Source organism: Nelumbo lutea, chromosome 1 (assembly GCF_056320005.1).
Source record: "Nelumbo lutea isolate HS-2025 chromosome 1, American lotus-T2T, whole genome shotgun sequence".
NCBI lineage: Eukaryota > Viridiplantae > Streptophyta > Magnoliopsida > Proteales > Nelumbonaceae > Nelumbo > Nelumbo lutea.
The window spans coordinates 181,908,868-181,916,032 of record NC_142684.1 but is presented as its reverse complement, the minus strand read 5'-3'; the positions used below and the strand labels follow the sequence as shown (position 1 = coordinate 181,916,032).

At 43.5% G+C, this 7,165-nt stretch overlaps 1 long non-coding RNA gene across 1 annotated transcript; it reads left to right on the top strand.

Moving 5' to 3' along the window:
* The first annotated feature begins 5,021 nt into the window (after nt 1-5,021).
* Nucleotides 5,022-7,020, top strand: LOC148879641 (uncharacterized). Its single transcript, XR_016105715.1, has 2 exons — nt 5,022-5,291; nt 5,374-7,020. It is a non-coding gene; the product is annotated as an uncharacterized LOC148879641 (long non-coding RNA).
* The last annotated feature ends 145 nt before the right edge of the window (nt 7,021-7,165 follow it).

Sequence of the window (7,165 nt, the reverse complement as noted above, 5' to 3'; positions counted from 1 at the left end):
TTGTAACAAAGGCTGGGCCAAACCCATGTGGCTGATGTTTATATCAATGTTTGGGTCCCATGCTATACAAGGAAGCCCAACTGGGCAGTAGTTTGGAAGGCCAAGTGAATACATAACCTTAAATGGGCCTTAAGCCCATTTCGAACTGGGCTGATTTGATTAGTCACTTAAAGGGGTGAATTCTGAGATGGATTAGCTTATAAGATTGGGCCCGGACCCTATCCACTTAGGGAGTCCAAGATCTAAATAAGATTTAGATCTGGAAGCCTCCTAATTAGATTAGGAGATGGTTGATCTGATCTGCAGATAAGATAAGAGTTATCCCTTATCACTTAAAGGGACTTCTAATCCAAATATGATTTGGATCTCTAACTCCTAATGGGATTAGGAGCTGATCCCTTTGAGATTATAAAAGGAGGAGGGGGCGACAGCCTTTAGACATGCAACCAACACACTCTTATCTTTAGAGCTAAGATCACAAGAAGAGAGAATTCTGCACCCTGCGAATACTCTCTTGCCGCCTCCTTCCTGCAGTTGCCGCCTCTAGCAGTTCGATCTCCAGTTCTTGGGAGAAATCAAGATTTGATCTTGACACCAATCTTTTAGAGAAAATATTGATTGGAGTTGTATTCACAAGCCATCCAGTTGATTCTTGCGAAGGATCAAGTTCTTTTGGAAGAACACTATTGATTCTGCTCCACCCTGCACTGCGCCATCTTCAGTGGGAGTAGATTTTGGATTCTTCCTTGGGCGTGAACACCTCCTTTAGGAGATACTGCTTCTCCGTGTCAGGTATTATCTCTCTCTACTCCTTTTGGGTCAGATCTGGTTCAGTTTATGGTTCAAGAATGATCCTTGAAAATATGATTTTCTAAATAGGGAATTCGATCCCCAGTTGAAGGGAGAGAAAAATTTTTTAAATTCGCCCCCTTATTCCGCAATCGTTGGGCGTCCATGTGATGGATATCCTATCCCTTCATTTTTTACAAGCACAGGGTTTGCAATGTAGCTCAGGTATTAGACTTCTCTAACGAAGTCTGCTGTGAGGAGCTTCACTACCTCATCGTCCACTATCCTTCACCACTCTTGGACGAGGTTCCTTTTCCTTTGCCAGACTGGTCTAACTAAAGGGTCAACATTCGGTCTATGAGTTATGACAGAGGAGTTTATGTCAAGCATTTTTGTTGCCGACCAAGCGAAAATATCTAAATTATTAATTAAAAAACTTACCAGTTCAAAGCATAGTGGTTCCTTGAGGCGGGCTCCGATCTGTACCATCTTCGCAGGGTCGGTATCTGAGACCAACACCAAGACAGTGTCCTCTATGGGGTGAGCTCTCTCGTCAGTTGTTGGCCAGGAGCAGGTCCTTCCTCTCTAGCTCCATCCGTTCGAACGTCTCTAGGAAGATGATGTTTGTCGAGTTGTTAGAGTCGACCAGAATTTGCTTTGCCTCAAAGCCATTTATCATTAATTTGACTACAAGGGCATCATTGTATGGATCTAGGATCCCACGAGTGCTATCCTCGGTGAAGTAAATTACTTCCTCCACACAAGGGTGCTTTGGAGGGTTCTTGTCCTCATGTACGAGCTCCCGAATTGAGTTTTCCCGGTTGATGTGCTACGGCCTGCTACAATGGACCTGATCGTGATCATGTTGATTACTCCATGAATGTGCCACGCTCAATTATTGGTGGGTCTACGTGGAGGCTGGTCTCTATTCTGGTCCCTGCTCGACTATGGCAGTTCTCTTGGATAGTTGACAGGTTGGTGTCAACCTTCTTGCTTGATAAATTGCTTTAAGTAACCTCGATGGATCAGCTCCTTGATCTCATCCTTGAGGTTATGACAGTTCTCTATATCATAGCCGATGTCCTAGTGGAAGTGGCAATACTTGTTTGGGTTTATGTTGGTGGTGCCCCCTCTCATCTGGGGTGGCCATCTGACATACTCAACTATCTTTATTTCCATCAAGATTTCTCCTCTCTTCGCATTAAGTGTGGTGTAGTTATGGTTCTAAATGGGAGGGGTTCAAGAATGTCAGCTTGAGGGTCTGTTGCTCATGTAGGGGGACTTGCTTCTTCTCTGTGGCGACCTACTACACCAATTACAGGGGGACCTGTTGCACCTTGGCGACTTGCTATTCCATCTCTACTTGTTGCTCCCCGGCTCATCCTCTAATCTTTTTCGTTTTTCCCTTAGCTCTAACCAAGACCCAAGTGCTTCTTCGGCCTTCATGGCCTAGTTAAGGAACTCCTCCATAGAGGTGGATGGGTTCAACTCGACCTCCCAACACAAGTCAAGATGCTGAACACCGTTGACTACTGTGGTGAGCTGTATGGTGGAGTCAAAGTTGGGGATTTGAAGTCGCTCTAGGTTGAATTGCTTGATGTAGTCCCATAGATTCTCATCAGATCGTTGGACCACGTTCAGGAGACAGGTCACAGACTTTGGACACCGCTTGCTCGTCGTGAAGTGGGTGGTGAAGAGATTGGCAAACTATCTCCAACTCTTAGTTGAGCCCATGACCAATCTCGAGTACCACATTCGAGCTATGCCTCGGAAGGTGATCAGAAAGGCCATGCAAAGGCTCCCGTCATTGGCCCCATGTAATTGTGTCAAGGCTTGGAATTTGTCGAAGCGGTCGACTAGGTCGGTTGTTCCATCGTAAGATTCCAGGTTGGGTGCTTTGAAATCCTTGGGTCGTGGGGCCATGAGGATCTTGATTGCTAGTGGTGATGTGCAAGTCATTGCGCTGATGAGGTGGTGATTTGGCTCGTCTCCTTTTCTTCTTTCTTTTCTGCCTCCTCATTGTCATTTGGGGCAAGGCATCTCCTTCCTACATTGTGTGGGTATCTATTTACAATGCCTTCTCATGGACCCCTCAGTGGAGCTGGTGGTTTCAAATGCTACAACTCTAGTTAATTCCACGGTAGGAACATGGTTTAGACGTGGCGACAAGGTGGCTCTGGTACCTAGTTCTGGTTTTGGTCGCCAAGCTACTGATTCCGATTCAAGTTCTTCCCAATGGCCTGATGCTATTGGTGATGTTGTAGTTGTTGCATCCCAACCATTGCTGCAAAATAACCTTCCTATGTTCTCAACTACAGGTCTAACCCGAGGACAAACTTCACCAGCTTGTAAAACTGGCGGCCATCAACTCCAACGAGAACCACAGAGGGCTCGACCATTGGAAGAGGCACGTTCATGGTGGGCAAAGGGAGGTTGGGATTCTGCACGATGGGGACGCCTGGTAGGGTCAAGGGCATAATGAACTGCCCGATAATGACAAAGGGGACCTCATTAGGCATGGCGGGCTGGTCTTGTCACATGTGACTACTCCGTCAACACGAGCGTTGTTGTTGGTGTTTTTGACAGGGTTGTTGCTTGTGGATGCCATTAAGTTTGAAATTTGAGTGAAACTACGAAAATTAGGCTTTTGTGTAGCGTTTCCTACAGATAGCATCAATTTATGGTGCACAATCTGATGCTCCCTATTAGCGGACAGTGTGGACGTTGGATTGAGTAGGTCACATGGCCAAACTAAAAGAAGGCAGATATTAGAGTGTCCAGGTTGCTTGATTTGGGGTGGGCATTCCAATGCTTAAGTTAGTGAAGTGGTATTTGATTGCAAGAAAGCTAGAGTGCTTAGAGAGCTAAATCGCACATATCTTGTGGGGTTGAAAGGGATGCCTTTGTATAAGCAAGCTGTTGTGGGGATCACAAAGTGCGTCCAAGATCTCTAGCCTGTCTGGTTAGGAGGTGGTCTCATGCCTAGTGGTTGACTCTGCATAAGCGGGTAGTGTTTATCTAGTTACGCCCGAAATGGGTGGGGTGATAGCCAGCTTTTTTGACATGGCGTCGTGATCCCGGGTGTAAGTACATAGTGGTCACTAAGACCTTTAGAGTACAAAAGATGTCAAACCAACACTACACAGATGCCTGCAATGAATCTAGAATCCATCGCACATTTGTAATGAGTTCATTGCAAATCCACAATTGCGATGAACTCATACCCAAGACAAGTCGCGATGAACTTTGGCTAGCACGAATCTGCGATAAAGCTAAGACACATGCGGGTTTGCAATGAACCCCGGACACACACAGATTTCCAATGAACCTGAACACGCACAAAGCTGCGATGAACCCGACACCATCACAGAACCGCAGAATCACAATAGATTGGGAATAAATGCTAGTTACACGTGCGTCTTTAAATTGCGCATGCAAGCTCAATAAAAGTGCACCCGCTAAACGATGACATCACCCATGCCACGTCAGTATAACAGAGTCACATATAGAGAAAATCTGGAAGGAATAGGATTCTCTAATAATGATCTCTTAATAGTCAAAATAAAGGAAATATCTCCTTTTCTAACAGAAAATATTCCATTTTCCTAACAGGAAAGAACTTTTTTACTAACTTCCTCTCTATAAAAGGGAGACAGCAATTCTTCCCTAAGAGACAACATAGTATAACTCTGATCTAGGGTTTCTCAAGAGGCTCTCTCACTCTCCCTTCTCTCATTTTCTCCTCTCTTTCCCACACCCTCTCTCTTTCTCGCCGCCATCTATAGACCTTCAAAAACCGACCAAACTCCTACCTTACCATAGTGATTATATTAGAATCTTCGGTTATATTTCTGATATGATATTCAGAGAAGGTTACGGCAATTATTTTATCATTCGAGAATTCAAAAAAAACAAGAAACCTTTTTGTCAAAGGGATTTCAGGGGCGTGATTTCACAAGCAACAAGCTTGCTATTGGAATACATGGAGCAGTCTAATCGCCATTCGCCCCATAGTTAGTTATTTGACTAATCTGCCTCTTTGATTCATTCAATCATTACCCATCCCTATTTTCGATCATATTTCCCTCTCTTTCACCAATTTCTTTCTTTTTTAATTTTTTTGGTTGTGGGTGATGAACTACATCGGGCTTTTACCACCATCATTATTGCAACTACCAACATGGCCAAGAATAACGGACACCTACAAAAGGGAATGGCGTGAAACGAATCAAAAAAAAAAAAAAAAAGGAGAAACAGGGTAGATCATCTTCCTCCTTTGGTCAACGAATAGCACTAGCGGCGGAAGAGAATATAATCAAATGGCGTGAAGTTCTTCATAGACACGACCCTCGGTCCTCAGAGCCATCTTTCATTTTATCTTTGGTGGTTATTTTTGCCATTTTCGCAGATCTCTTCGGTACTTGAACTGCCATCCACAGAACATGACAAAGCGGTGTTTTCCCCTTCATCGTCTGTTAAATTCAGGCCAACGTATAACATAGGTAAGCTTTGTTATTTTTGCCCGATTGTATTTCTGGCTGCTTCGTTCATTCTTATGCACTTCTGCTGGTTGTTTCAATATAGAGTGAGCTTCTAAAGAGAGATGTTGGCGCTGGAAGCGAGACGATTGTTGAAAAATCAGAGCTTCTCTGGTTTCTACTATCGTATCTTATTCACTAACAATACCCAAATATATACATTCGAGTATCCTACGTATACAAGGATCGGAGACTCCTGATTTAATTACAATTACAAAAAGACTTTCAATCCTAATTGTAGTCCTAACACCCCCCCCCCCTCAAGTTGGAGCATGCAGATTGTGAATGCCCAACTTGCGGAGAAAGTACTCAAATTCTTTGCAACCCAGTGCCTTTGTAAAAATGTCTGCCAACTGAACGATAGTCAACACATAAGCAGGACGAATGCAACCATTTTAAATCTCATCACGTACAAAATGGCAATCAACTTCAATATGTTTCGTACGCTCATGAAACACTGGGTTTGCTATAATATGCAAGGCTGCCTGATTATCACAATATAATCGCATTGGGTTTGAATGCATAACTCCAAGAGCCAATAACAATCCCTTCAGCCATTTTAATTCACACGTGGTCATGGCCATAGAACGATACTCTGCTTCCACTGAAGAACGAGCCACAGTGTGTTGCTTCTTAATTTTCCAGGAAATAGGTGATTTCCCAAGTAGAATAAATCATCCAGACAGAGAACATCGGGACAAAGGATAGCTCGCCCAGTCTGAATCACACCATGCATATAACTGCAAGTCACAATCTGAATGCAAGAGAATTCCTTGACCAGGATTTCCTTTCAAGTAGCGCACCACTCACAATGCAGCCTCTCAATGTCTTTCTTGCGGTTACTGCATGAATTGGGACAGAATGTGCACACAATAAGACAACTCAGGACGAGTTGCTAAGAGATAAATAAGCATGCCCACCAAGCGCCTGTATCGCTCAAGATCAGATAAGAGAGGCCCATCTGTCAAGGCCAGATTGTGATTCTGCTCCATAGAAAAAGGAACAGGTTTTGCACCAAGTAATCTAACTTCAGCGATAATATCCAGAGCATACTTTCGTTGAGACAGAAAATTTCTTGTTGAGTTTCAGGCAACTTCAATGCCTAGAAAATATTTCAATGGTCCCAAGTCTTTCATATGGAAGCAGTCACTCAAATATTTCTTGAAGACATGAATTGCCATATGATCATTACCTGACACGATAATGTCGTCCACATACACAAGGACAAGCACATATACCATGTTTCAACAAAAGGTGAATAGGGAGTAATCTGAACCTGATTGTTGAAACCCATATGTCTTCAAGGCTGCGATTAATTTAGCAAACCAACATCTCGGCACTTGTTTCAAGCCATACAAAGATTTTCGCAACCGACACACCATACCTGGTTTATCTGACTGAAAACCAAGAGGCATTCGCATTTAGACTTCCTCATGAAGGTCACTGTGCAAGAATGCATTATGTACATCCATTTGATGAAGCTCCCAATATCTAGCTGCTGCGACTGCAAGAAATGTACGGACAGTAACCATTTTTGCAACTAGGGCAAAAGTTTCATTATAATCAATTCCCTCAACATGCTTGTTCCCAAAGATCACAAGACGGGCTTTGTATCTTTCCATTGTCCCATCAGTGTTGTACTTGATTCGATATACCCATTTACATCCTATGGCTCATTTTCCGGATGGCAAAGTCTCTACGGTCCATGTCTGATTATTCTCAAGTGCTTGTATTTCTTTCTGCATTGCATCCCTCCATTTTTCATCCTTTACGGACTTAGCAAAAGAAGTAGGTTCAATTCCTGCAGTAATAGCTGCCAAGAAAGTACGATGTCGACA